The sequence below is a fragment of the Stegodyphus dumicola genome, chromosome X1 (genome assembly GCF_044657685.1).
Source record: "Stegodyphus dumicola isolate Sdum_Otavi_A_Nest chromosome X1, ASM4465768v1".
Taxonomy (NCBI): domain Eukaryota; kingdom Metazoa; phylum Arthropoda; class Arachnida; order Araneae; family Eresidae; genus Stegodyphus; species Stegodyphus dumicola.
This window is the reverse complement of record NC_140780.1, coordinates 24,738,678-24,752,860: the sequence shown is the minus strand read 5'-3', so window position 1 is coordinate 24,752,860 and position 14,183 is coordinate 24,738,678.

Genomic DNA, 14,183 nt, shown 5'->3' with positions numbered 1-14,183 from the left:
AACATTCTTGGGCACATCTGCATTGAATACAACCCACTCTCTTCGCAGAATTATTTAATCGCTCACGCATTTCCACCCACAAACACATATTGCTCCCCTTATCGCGTGTAAGTTCAATATATCGACTGCTCGAAGAGGAGGGAGAAATCTTCCAATGGAATGACTTCAAAAGAGAAGAGAATCGCAAGTTTATCATACAGTTTCTTCCTAAACATAAGGGTGCGCATTATACGGCAAATATACTTCGTGGTGTGGTGGTCTGCACCTTGGGCGCGTATTCCAGAGGTCCGTGGTTCGATTCCTGGCGAAGGCGTTGTATATTTCTCATCTCTCCTGCTTCCGAAATAAAGCTAATGACTCTACAAGCGTGGTACACCAGTGCGCGTTATACGGCGGAATATACGATATATACCGTATATTCCGCCGTATAACGCGCACTGATATATATTTCAAATTACTTCAAAACATCTTTCAAAATATAACTTACCAGTATGGATTCACACTTTTAAAATAATTCTACTTTAATTAAACTTAGGAGATAATATAATCAATCAATCAATACTGTTTAGGAAATAAATTATATATATATATATATATATATATATATTTAAACTATAAATATGTAATGTATAAGTAAGTGTGTGTTTTGTGAGAATTCAATATTCATGGATGAGCAATCTACGCCAAAAACAAGAATAAAAATGACTTAAATAAATAAACAAATAGGAAATGAATGCGAAATACGTATAAAAATAAACAGAAAAAATATTTCGTCTTCGAAGGAGGGTAAACAATCAATCAAATTCTAGTTCTTTCAGTTACATAATGTCATTATGAATAACCCATACGTGAATTTGGTATACTTAATTATAAAAAATAAATATATAATAAAAACTGATGAAAATAGGTTATTGTTGCACAACTTTTCCATCATGGAAACGAAATATGAATGCAGATTATTCGATTATTCTTGAAATTGCTTTAAAACCAAGAACTGAATATATAACATACACGACAAATATTCTTGAATGAACCCTTCTCGCCCAAAACAAAAACTTCATATAAAGAAAAATTTTATGTTTTGCTATGTTGAAATGACTGGGCCACCTATTATTTACCCTACATAAGTAGGTATTAGCCTCGTACACTAACTAGAAAACCAACAAATTCTCGAGTCGTGATGAAATTGTGACTCCAGTCAACAGTGCATGTTCTGGCAGCGCCGGCAGCATCAATCGCGCTCCTACCTTTCAGCGTTAAATTAGCTAAAAAAAAAAATGCGTTACATTACAGGCTCACCAGCGGCCGAGCGGTAAAGTCGCTGAAAACTGGTAGTTCGGTCCGAGGTTCGAATCCCGCGAACGGGCATGGCTGCATGGGCGTTTTCGTGGTTTTCCCCAGGTGCAACGTGTATATGAGCCAGTTTCCTTTAAAAAGTCCTCCACGAAGGCATCCCTACCCTTAGGCAGATAGCCCTAGTGTGCTTTGCCATAATTTAAATACACCAGCATTACGTTACATTATATACATAGCGGTGCATAGTTGTCCAGGTTTGTGGCGTTATGTGTTGTAATGGGTACCGGCATAGTGTTTCAGTACCTTATATATTGCAGTAGACTACAGGTATGATATTCGCTCCTTACAAATCATTTTTGCAAACATGATCTGTTTACATCAGTGTTTACTATCAAATTTAAGTTAATAGAATTGTTTATAAAGCTTACTTCACTCTGCATATTTATGCTTATTGCGTACATTTAGGTATTGCTGTATAGTTGTGCTGACACTTTAGCAACTCAATATTGCCGATTCATTATATGCTGTTACGTATGTTCTTTTGCGACAATTAATTTAGAGAAATTACATTATATATAGCAGTACACTGTTGTTTTGTTATTCACATGTAAAGACAGATCATGACATTATATACTGTAGTGGCTAGAAGCCAACTTGTTTCTAGATCAGGTTTACGATCATGAATTGTTTACATCAATATTTACAATCAACAGTTAAAAAGTAAAAAGGAATTAAAAAATAATAAAATGGGTATTTATATATATGAATTTATAAAACGGATATATATGACTAAGTAACATGAAATGTAATTATAATAAACTAATTATTGTAAAAACACACGAAATTGCATATAACCAATAAAATAAGTTGACGATTTATCAGTACAAGTTTGCAGAAATAGCTAAAGGAACGTAATACGCATAAGTATGCAAATGAAGCTAATTCTTTCTTTTTTTTTTCAAACTTATTTACATATGAAGAAGATTGCTGTAATAAAGAAAAATGCTAGTTTCGATGTTTTTGTATGATTAGTACGTATTAGTTGTATTTTAACAAATTCAGGAAACTAATGGCCGTCTATAAAAAGGAAGGTACTGAAGGAGTTATTGTTAGTACCGATATTTAAAAACTAAAAACAAAATAATTGTTGCAATTTATGCTTAAAAAGTACGGAATTGGGAATTAAAAAAAGGTAAGAGATCTATGAACATTAAAAAGCAATTAACATGCATAGGCTTTGGACATTTATAATCATGAAAACTAAATAACTGTGTGATAATTAGTGATGTTTGGTTATCTGACAATTTTCGTAGTTTAAGATAATCTTTAAATATTAATTATTAAACTTTAATATTTAATTTGAACCTATTTCAAGTTAGTGAAGTGTATAAAATATTATAACGGAAACTCTCCTTTTGGGCCTTTTAAGGAGTTAAAAAAAATTGCTCCTCATTAGTCAAAGAAGTGAAGTGATATGGCTATTTAAAAATTTTTCAAATATGTTTAATTTAATGTCGTTAAGTTTAAAAGTATTTCCTTAAATTATAAGCGATAAATACATCCAGCGTATATTCCCTATATCGGTTCATATGCATCAATTATATAACATAAAATTGACACAAATGGAATTTAGTTAATTTTTTATGACGTAGTTAGCAATATTTTACGTTACAGACAATCAATTACAATCGAAACCTTATAAATTTATTTAAATCTCTTTTATCCTATTAATTAATTTACTGTTAGCTATTTCTTCTTGAACAATTTTAGATTGCCAATGTATGAATCTATCGGTTTTTAAATTTGAAAAAGCTTTCTTTATTGAACATTTTAATAGTACTGCAATTAGTAATGCCACTGCATAGGTAATAAAAATCTTCTTTTATTGAACATTTTATAGTACTGCAATTAGTAATTTCACTGCATAGGTAATCTACTTTATTAGTGCTACGATTGACATAAGATTTAGGGAGATATTATACTATTTTTTCCCATTTTATCATATCTAATCTTGTTGATAATATTATCACTGTGTCAAGGAAAAATTAACATCATTTTGTCGTTTATAGTTATACATGAAGCTGTGTTTTTTAACGAATAGCTGCAACTTTTAATAATAGTGGAACATAGTGGGCATTTTAGGGACCTATGAATGTTCAAGATGAGAAGATCTTTATAACATTCAAATTAAGGTATGCATTTATGAGTATCATCTACATTTGGATGCATTTATGAGTATCATCTACATTTGGATGCATTTATGAGTATCATCTACATTTGGATGCATTTATGAGTATCATCTACATTTGGAAATTGTTTATAATCGGCTTTGAAGTTAAATAATATTGAGCTGTGCTTTCTGCTGCATGTAAACAGTCTTATTGTATTTTAAATATTAAAACTAGCATTTTTGCTATATGAATTTTCTTTCCTTTTCTAGTATTTTTGATCTTATAGAGCGTTACACAAAAAAAAAACTGGAACATCGGAAAAAAAAAAAACCCAATAAAAATAGAAGAAATTCAACAAATATTTTTATTGACAGCAACTGAACCACTACAATTTGCTTTTTAAGAGTCAGTAATCCAAATTGTCAATATCTGAATATTACGTCCAGCAGATGGCGTTCTCCTGTAGGTATGCATTCTTCCAATCTGCTGTTGAGGTTCCTCATCGATCGCTGCAACATCTCATCTGGAATACCACGAATTTCGTCTTGAATGCTTAGTTTCGATTCATTCAATGTCCTTGGATGAGTCGTGTAAAACTCTTAAGGTAGCCCTACAAGAATAAAACACAAACGGTCAAATCTAAAAACAACCTTAATCTCAGAATTAATAATCATTGTGCTTTAATTAAAACATTCAATAATAATAACTCTAAAAATAAAAATAAAGCGTATTATACCACTGAAATTAATAATTTAAACACCTCATTTTTGCAAATATAAGAGCGCTGAAATTTTAGACAGTGTCACTCAGGGTAATTCACTTCTATTCTTAAACTCGAAACACTTTAACATTTTGGATTAGATTCTGTTCTGTATGAACAACTCTAGCATTTGTGGTAATTTTCGAAGTTTTCAAAACAAAACTAAAAGAGACACTGGTAGCAAATGTAATACAATCCGCTTAATTCTTGCAATATATTGAAATCCATAGAAAACGTTTTCAACCAAATTTTATTCAAAAGACTAAAAAAACTAATTTTCTCACTAAAGAATAAAACAGTTAAAATTCTTGAAAAAAAGACTTTGTCTATACACACCAGAGTTTTCTATTACTAAAGTTGTTAATATTATTTTTTTTAATTTAAATTACTGACATTACTTACAGTTTTTGCATCATTGTATTTATGCACCCAATTTTTTATCATATTAATTTTTATAAAATCTTCCGCCTTTTTTCCTATTTCCGATGGCAATATTAGAATTTGCTTCAAATATGTTAAAACATTAGGCTGATCTGTTAAAAACAAAATTGAATTTATGACAATAATTTCTGATACTGCCTTGATTCTAATTTGATTAGATTTCTTGATAAGTCATGGAAAACTTTAAAATTATTGTTAATCTTAAACTAGAAATCTTAGGCAACAAGGTATTAAATTCTGTCTTACGTTCAAATTCAATAATAAAAAATGCTTTGAATACATCAGCTACAATATTAGGCTCCCCTAACCACTGTACCGTCTGGACGATGGCTCAAAATTTATTTAAATATTTGTTCAGCATATTATTTTTAATTTGCTCAATGGTTTTTCTGCTTTCTTATTTGATCACGTGCGAGCAGATTATATTTTGATGATTAATTAAAATTAAAAAAAATTATTTTATACTTTATCATAATTTTAATGGCCTTTAATTAATAATTTTGATTTAATTAATTTTATTTCATTGGCAGTTTCATTTAAACTTTTATTTTGAATTATTTCATGCAGTTTTAATCATCCAGATATAATTTTGAAATGTGGTTCTGTTGAAAATTTTGTGGCTGTTCGTTGGAAAAGATCAAAGAATTTTGAGCAGTATGTTTATCAGTATGTTATTTTAATGAATTGTTTTTGTTTGAATTTTGATGTATGTATTTCTTGTTAGACTGTTAATCCTCTTTTTTGATTTAATTATTATCTCTTGGTTTTACATATATATCTCTCTGTGTGTTGGGGATTGGTGGGTGCCTGTATGTGTCCGCGTAAGATAAAGAACATGTACGAGTAATATAAAATTCTAAGTTCAATTTTTAATTATTCCTTAAGCCTCATTATAAATATGAATAGTTCCTCTTTCATTCCCAAAAACAGTAACATGCTAATAATAAACCTTTCTTAGCTGCATCACTCCAATATTAGTACTAGCCTTATGATACTTGTACGATTGTATTATTGATACTTGTATTATTTTCATAACACACATGCTTACCTAACGTAAAGAATCTTTCAGCCAATTATAACACTCAAATTTCTAAAGCAAAATTTCAATGAATGTATTGGAATAAAGTAAAACCATAACTGTGTTATCCTTAAACTATCTTGGTTTCCAGGCGTTAAGATCGATTTATTGGCAATTTGTTCTTGCTTTTTTTTTCCAATGTAATATGTTATCAAATTTAAATTCAAAAACACTATTTTATTCTTGATTGTGAAATGTTTTTATTTGTATTTAATTTTTTTATGAATCTGTGCATTTCAGAAAGCGAGACTGTTTATTTATTTTTTTTAATTGTTATTTTTGTTACTGGGTTCTGCAGCCTAACATTACTTTATTAAACAAATTTTCAATTGCATTTTGGAATTCATCTCAAAATTACTTAAAAAATTGTTTAAATTTGTATAAAAGTATTTTTTAATTTTATATTTCTTTTGCTCCACTTTCATCCTTACAGTATATTGTATTTCCGGCCTGTTGGGGTTCAGCTAGTGGATGCATAGTTTGCTTTGGATTTAATTTATAAATTAAGTTTAACTGTGCATCTGTTGGCTCAGAAATATACGTATTATTTTGCATTTCTTTGCTCAAACTTTATGTATTCCAATAAAATCTGCATACCATTAAAAATTTAAAATAAAATAAACTTTTATTGATATGGTAATCCTATTTTAAGAAAATATTTTTTCTCCCAGAAATTGTGTAAGGATCTTAAGTTTTACTAACGTTTATTTTATTTTAAAGCTTTACTATCACTTCTTATTTTCTACTTCCGGCCAGAATTAAAAGCTTTAACTTATTTATGCAAATTTGTCTTGCGAACGCCAAGTACTTAAGTTGTGGCTTTTTGCCAAGCAAGAGAGAGGAAGGAGTGATTAGGAGCAGGCCGCTTGCCATAGCAGTTTTACTCGGTTGCTGGTTGCCTTCAAGGCTAGAGGTTTAATCCTCTTGATAATTTTAAACGTATCGTAGTGTTAACAGTTCTCTGTACTACATACGGCCTTTCTGTTAATATACGGCCAATCTTCAAGTAGGCATTTGTTTATTAATCCAAAGTTAGTTTAGTTAGGGTTTAGTTCATATTTTTATATTCTTACGTTCAGACCACTTGTGGTTGGTCTCTGTATTCCGAAGTCCGGAAATCATTGTAAAGAGAGAAAAATAAAGGGTTTCGTATACCCTTCCTGTGTATCTTGTCTACTTCCCACATTTATTGAACATAGCTTTAGTAAGCTCCCTGTTCCGAGTCAGGTCATTTAATGTTCCCAAAGCAAGTAAGGAGGAACACTGAACCTGATAATTGGACGTAGATTATCTGCGATAGTGTTGTTGCCTAGTATTAAGCGTATTAAGCTTCTTTGTCTGACAGAAAATCCTGAGACCTAAACCCATTATAAATACTCTGAATAAAAAGTACCGCTTGCCTTAGTGGTGTAGCTGGGAAATACGTTCAGGTAGCAATCGGAAAGACCGGAGTTCGAATCTTGGGGAATGCAGGATTGCAGGAAGACAGGATCCGGCGAAGGTGTTGTTGATTCTTCACGTTTCCCGGTATCTAAACCATTTCTAATGAATCTATAACTGTAAGATATTTTCTCCTTCTTTTCAGCATACCTTCGTAGTATAATGGCCGCATATTCGAGAGGTCCAGGTTCGAGTCCTGGTGAGGGCATTGCACATTTTTCATATCTCCATAACCTAATGACTCGGCATTGAGAGCCCGAACTAAAAAAAGGGGAGTAGGAATTCGTCACCATTAGGATTTGGCGATCGGGTCTCCTAATCCGTAGTCGCCCTTAAAAAGGGGGAGTATATGGGAGTATATATAAGATATTTTCTCCCTCCTTCTAGCATGCATTCGTAGTTTAACGGTAGCACACTCGCCACGTATTCAAGAGGTCCAGGTTCGAGTTCCGGCGAGGGCGTTACACAGTTTTACATATTTCCTGCTTCAAAAATAACTTTGTGACTCTACACAGTGGCACCTTAATTAAAATATAGTGGACAATAATTCGTCCCCACCTGAATTTGGCAACCCAGTCTCCCTTTAAGTGAGGGAGAATGTACTTTCTCCTTACGGTGTGTCTTCGTGGTGTAACTGGAAAGCACATTCAGCTATTAATCGGAAGGTCTGAAGTTTGAATCTGACAGAAGGCATCGTTCATTCTTTTTATTTCTCGGTATCTAAAATATTTCTAACGACTTTGCAACTAGTTTTCAGATTTAAGAGGTATCTCAATTCCCATACTTACATTAATATAATAACTATATATGGGCATACGCAGTACACGTTATCAAAAAAGAAATTAAGAAACGATGACTAACTGGCTTTGCCGTGTAGGAAAGTGGGTGCATCTACCGATGGAAAGTCCCAACTTTCCTAGATAATTTTTCCTAGATAAAGATTCCTAGATAAAGAAATCTTTTGCATTTGGGTCCAAATAAAGTAGAATCAACATATGAGTAGCTGCCCAGACGGTATAGTGGTTAGGGGGGATTTACTGCGGTACCGAAGTGCCTAGGTTCAAGTCTCGGAGAAGGCATAGATGTTCGTAAATGTATAGTGTCTTTGCGGCATGGAGGCACTCTAAATATATGGCGAGCCGCAAGTCCTCTTGTGAGAACTGGTGGTAGGGAAGAGACGTTGGAGACCCTCGGACCACCCCTCCGGGATGCTCCTCCTCAAAATTGGGCTTGAAATAGAAGTCCGACCTCCTTGAGGCTCTGGCAACCATTCTTCCATGAAATTCATGGACAAAACAACAATAATAACATGTGGGTAAGTGGGACTTATCCCGTTTGTTACATTTGTCCAAGATATACCCTTCGTTAATTAGAAGGGGGGAATATAGTGACACACTGAGCCTTAATTTAAGTTAGGGAAGTACAGCTAACACTTTCGATTACGCAGTGAAAGGACACTTGTCTTCTTATTGACAGGCCCTAAATTTATTTTCTGGTCAAGGAGCTGCAGTAATTGCAGAAATTTTTTCAAGTTAGTGACCGTAAAAATACATTATGATAACTGATAATAGTTTATTCTAAGTTGTGTCTATAATGAATGGGACCGAATAATAGGTATAAGTTCATTTGGCTAGTGACTGAAGAAATGAGATGCGTTAATTAACATACTTTTTTAGTTGTTTGCACAGATGGATGCATTTTTATTAACATGATAGCTTCTTCACAGTGGTAACCGGTTCTCTTCCTAAATAATTATAAAGTAATAAAAGTATCTACTAAATAGTGATAATTTGCCTAAATATATATTAGAATTAATAATATTTAATTGCCGTTCTACTGTTGATTAGGAATCAGTTCTGCCAAACTGGTGCAAACTATCGATGTTTCTTTTCAAGTTGTAGGCAGATAGTAAATGTGCTTAAGATAATCTTTGCATTACTATTATTATCATCATCCATATTTTACTACTGAATTTTCAAAATAAATTAATGCATTGATTTCTTTTTTAAATCAAAACTAAAACTCTCGACTTGTTTGATCTCAAATGATGCATTTGAAAGATCTGTAAATTGTAATGAAGAAGCTTTTACAAGTGTACTTTCCCAATGTAATGTACTATGCTTTTTTCATACAAATGCTGCTTTATATATAATTCGAATTGTGATACACTAAGCTATTACATTATGCATTAGCTGCATTTTTGACAATTTGATAGCTGCATTTAAGCACAAATAATTTAATCTTCAGATTAATTTATGTATAGGAATTTTATTTTATACAAAAAAATACATTTTTCTAAGAAAACATCTGTAGATTTTAATTTTCCAAAAGAGCACATGGGGGCTATAAATACCTGGGCAAGTTTAATTTTATCTGAAAAAAACTTCACGTTGTAATTGACACATTATGTCTGAAAATTTCATGAATTTTTTCTTCCTTCCTTCTGGATCTAACTTCTATATTGTAAAAAAGGGCAAAGTATTATTAGGTTTCAGAGCATTTACGTTAAATAAAATAAATATAAAAATAGCAAAACATCAACTAAAAAGCATACGCATTAATGTATAGTTCTGATAAGCATAAGTAAATTCACATTAGTATGTGCTATGAATGTAATGACTGACATTAATCTTGCAAGTACATATTTTCCTTTGTTTTTGCTTATCATTATCATCTACAGATTCAAATGCATGATTCCCTAAACCAAGGTTTCTTAAACTGTGGTTCGCGACCCCCAAGGAGATCGCTAAAAATTTTAGCAATTTTGATATTTCTTTAACATTAGTTATTTTTGGAAGCAGGTAAGATGAAAAATGAGCAAACGCCTTGGCCGGGAACCGAACCACGGACCTCTGGAATACCGGCCCAGCGTGCAGACCACTACACCACGAAGGCACGCTAGGAAGACGGGAGAAATACTTTATATACTCCCCTTTTTAAAGGGCGACTGGGGTTTCAGGGGACCCAGTCGCCATATCCTGGTTGGGGAGAATCATCATCCACCACTCTTTTAGTTCGGGCGCCACTGTAGAGACACTAGGTATTTTTGGAAGCAGGCAAGATGAAAAATTAGCAAACGCCTTCGCCGGGAATCGAACCACGGACCCCTGGAATACCGGCCCAGTGTGCTGACCACTACACCACGAAGGCACGCTAGGAAGGCGGGAGAAATACCTTATAACTTATTATGATAATTTTACAATTACCAAATATTTTTGAACAATGTATCTGAAAATAGATAAAGATAAGACAGTACAGACAAAGAAAAAACGAAAATGTTTCGACGCATTCTTTTTATAATATAAACGTTTCTTTTCCTTTCTTTGCACGTGACGCTGTCATTTCGTCTGTTATTTATTTAAAATTTTCACATTGTTCTATGTCTTAAAATTAGAAATTAAAGTGAATGACCTAAAACTGCAATAGTATATTACAGTACAAGTGAAAAAATTGAGCGTTTCACTCAGGCATCTGTCGGATTTGCGCAATACTTTTGGAACCCAAAAAAATTTTGTAAATATTATGGGGTCCTGGGGGTCGCGATAAAATCTCAGTGATAAATAGGGGCCACGACTGAAAAAAGTTTAAGAGACCCTTCCCTAAACTATTTCATTTTGGCGATGTCACAGATTCCTTTACTTATATTCTAATATAGTCGTTTTCTTTCTCTATTTTTTAATATCTTCTTTTTTTATTTATACAGTCATTTTCTCTTCTGTTGCTTTCATTTAAAAGTCGTAAACGAAACTTGTATTCTAAATCAAATAGCAAGCAGGTAAATTTGAGAAAAATGATTAATTTTGGATTCAATCGCATTTAAATGTTTTAGGCTTTACGAGACTCTATTTTGACCATATACGATAGAGTTCTTCAGTAACAGTAAAGCCCCTATATGGGGAAGGAAGCTTACTGCTCATATGAGAAGACAGCTTCTCACCATACAAAGAATGCAACTTTTGATCTTATGCAAAGGTTATAGAACATCCCTGACTGCGGCACTGCAAGTGCTGGCGGGTATCCCCCCACTGGACCTTCTAGTGGAGAGAGAATCACTATTAGTAAGGACATTGCGCCTGGAAAATAACGTCTCTCTGTGGCAAAAGACATTCTACCACACAGACTATGAGAAGCGCAAGCCTATCATGCTTGGACACTCTGCAGATATAGATTTATCCCACACAATACACATGCAATACACCCCACCAAAGACGGAGAAAGGCACGGGCTGCGCCTACTGTGTACTCCAAGAAGCAGAAGTGGTAAAAACTCGAGAAAGACGACTGGCAGACAAAAATACCCGTCTTTCAGGCAGAGCTTCTTGCGTTAAAAGCAGCCATCAATTTGGCAAAATATCAATTAGGAATAAAAGTCAATATATATAGCGACTCTGCCTCAAGTTTGGAGTCCATTCGCGGGCACAAGACAAGGAGTCCTTTGGTGCAATGTATTCAGAAAATTCTTCTAAGTATCGCACCAGATAACAGACCTGTCCTGATCTGGGTTCCAGCTCATGTGTATATTACTGGCAACGAAGCGGCGGACGTGTTTGCGAAATCTGCAGCCAATGACTCCAGTAGACTGGAAAACGCAGTAAGTGTTCCGCAGTCTTATTTAAAAATAATCACGCTCAATAGCCTTTTACAAGAATGGCAAAAAAGATGGGAAAGGGAAAGCACAGGGAGGAAAACCTACAAGTTCTTTCCGAAAGTTACATACTCAATTAATACATACAGCGGAGCACGAACTCAATTCTACACTGGCCATGGTCCCTTCCCACATTATCTTAAGAGATTCGGCAAACGAGAATCAGAATTGTGTGAATGTGGTACAGTAGGTGATGCAGATCACTTCCTCTTCAACTGCCCACAAACTGATAAACTGCATTTAAAAATGCCAAGCAGTGAATACTGGCCGCAATGGACGGAGAATACCTGAGGCAACAAGCAGACGAAAACTAAAATAGAGGAGGTAATCAGGCTATGCTCAGCAAGGTACTAAGAAATTCTCCCCCTCCCTTGAGAATTGTATCTTCGCAGCATAATTTTAATAGCAATTCAAAATACTACAACAACTGAAAATCAACACTAGAAAAATGGCTTACCCCGTAACAGGACTGTAAAAGCAAAACTATTGTAATGTAAGCATATTACTATCCAGTTTGTATGTACTTGATAAAAATAATATTGTAAAGCAGTTTAAATGATATTGAAAATCCAGTCAATGTGTAAATGAATTATAAGTTTACTTTGATTATCTCAGTAAAAGTATTGTAAATATGAATTCAGATAATGTTTAAATGTACACATAACTGTCATGATTTTATGTAACTATCACATATAACTTGTACAAGACAATGTTTGTAATCAACACATCTATGCTTATACACAGGCCTTGTATGCCCATGTAATATTTATATTTATATTTTTACATGGAGGAAATATTCCCTTCTGCCAGGATGACTATTAACACTGTAAGACTTTTACAACAAAGTCAGGTCAGTGGTTATCTCAGACGTCGCTCAGTAACAGTAAAGCTAAAATGTCAACATTTATTAGCTTAATCTAGTGATTCCTAGTGACCTAAATCACTTCTAAAATAACTGGTGTTAAATAACCATGTTAGACAAAAGATGAACAAAATAAGACTTTAAGTGACTTCAATACTATAGAAATGTAATCTTTAGCACTGCCACTTACCACTGACATTATAAATTACTATTAAATAAATCTAGCTTCCAGCTTTAAGATATATAAGCAAATAATATAGTGAAGGAAGCATAAAACAATAGATACATTTGGCACCCAATTTAAGTTACATAGGCCAAATTATGTAATGAATGGAGCTTCAAAATCTATAGCTTTCAAATTTTATTTAAGGAGCATTTTATGTCCCCGAAAGTATTTTTTCTTTGCAATGTCTTAAGACTTATCAACTTGTAGAGACATTGGGTATTTTTTGGAAGCAGAAAAGATGAAAAATAAGCAACGTCCTCACAGGGAATCTAACCACGGACCTCTGGAATACGCGCCCAGCGTGCAGACTACCACACCATGAAGGCATGCTAAGAAGGCGGAAGGAATACCTTATAAATTGATCACTGAAATTACACATAAATACTTTCAGTTACACATATTATGTTTTATCCAATAATGTAGTATAAAAACATATTTTATCTAATAAAACAACCTTGCTTTCAAATTTAAGACTCTTAGACAAGCAAAAGAAATTATGTGAAAACGAACGCTTATGCTATGTGAAAGAATTATGAGCAGATTCATTGAATGAGTGTGCTTAATTATTTTACACAGCATTTACTCAACAATATTTTGAAGTATTAGAATGAATATTTTTTAACGTAAAACATTACTTGCTATATTAATTGCGACCCAGTTGATATTAGTAAGAAATGAGCTGGGAGAAATGACGCTGAAAATTTTGAAAAAAATGTATTATTACGTGCTTGTTATATTATTTATTTTTATTCAGGGAATAGTTATGAATGCTCCAGAAAGTAAGTCAGTTGAAATTTTTGCCAATTTTTTATTGCATGTTACATAATGGATTGAAGGAAGTAATATATAACAGAATATACGTATCGCTGTTCATATATTACTTCCTTACTGAAATCAATTTATTGATTCAGGTCGTTCAAATTACTATATCTCCTCCATGGGCCATTTGCTTCAATGGACCGAGAAATTGAAATAGTATAAGATATAAAATATGAAAATACAAATATTGATTATTTAGCACAGCATGATTTTTCTACTCATGTTCCATTCATACAGAATTTTTTTCATTCGAGGAGATCTCGAAATTTTAGTCTTTAATAGTTACCAGTTCTGTCATATCTATTCGTGAATTCTTAAATTATTCGAAGCAATAAGAGAACTCTAAAATTTCCTACGCAGTTACTCGCTTCAAATTTAAAGTTAGAAAAACGTCGATAACTAATATTTGATAGCCGCAAATATTTATGATAAATTCAGCCATCAAA